We start from the raw sequence: 361 nt of genomic DNA, 5'->3' as shown, positions 1-361 counted from the left end.
CTCAATAAAATATGACAGTTTTCCAAGTCTATACCTATATATCTGTGTAATATTTGAAGAGAATCTGGGACGGCAAGGTTCAAAAGTGTGTTGAGTTGACGTGACTATTTAATTATCTTGAATAATGTAAATGAGTACCAAAAATATTCTGGGAAATTTATAGTTTTCGATTTAATCCAAAAACTAATAGAAAATTGTATGAACACTGTAATGAACACTGCAAGGGTTCATTATTGAAAATATTGATAAACTATTTATTTAACAATAAACTCTTTATTTACTAAAGTTTAATGATAATAAAAAAATGAGATGTATCTGAAAATGAAACAATAAATAAACAACTAAACTGTAATGCGATGCA

Source organism: Halyomorpha halys, unplaced genomic scaffold (assembly GCF_000696795.3).
Source record: "Halyomorpha halys isolate HHAL.00 unplaced genomic scaffold, Hhal_1.1 Scaffold1179.1, whole genome shotgun sequence".
NCBI classification, from domain to species: Eukaryota; Metazoa; Arthropoda; class Insecta; order Hemiptera; family Pentatomidae; genus Halyomorpha; species Halyomorpha halys.
The sequence above is the reverse complement of the archived record's forward strand: the minus strand, read 5'-3'. Positions refer to the sequence as shown.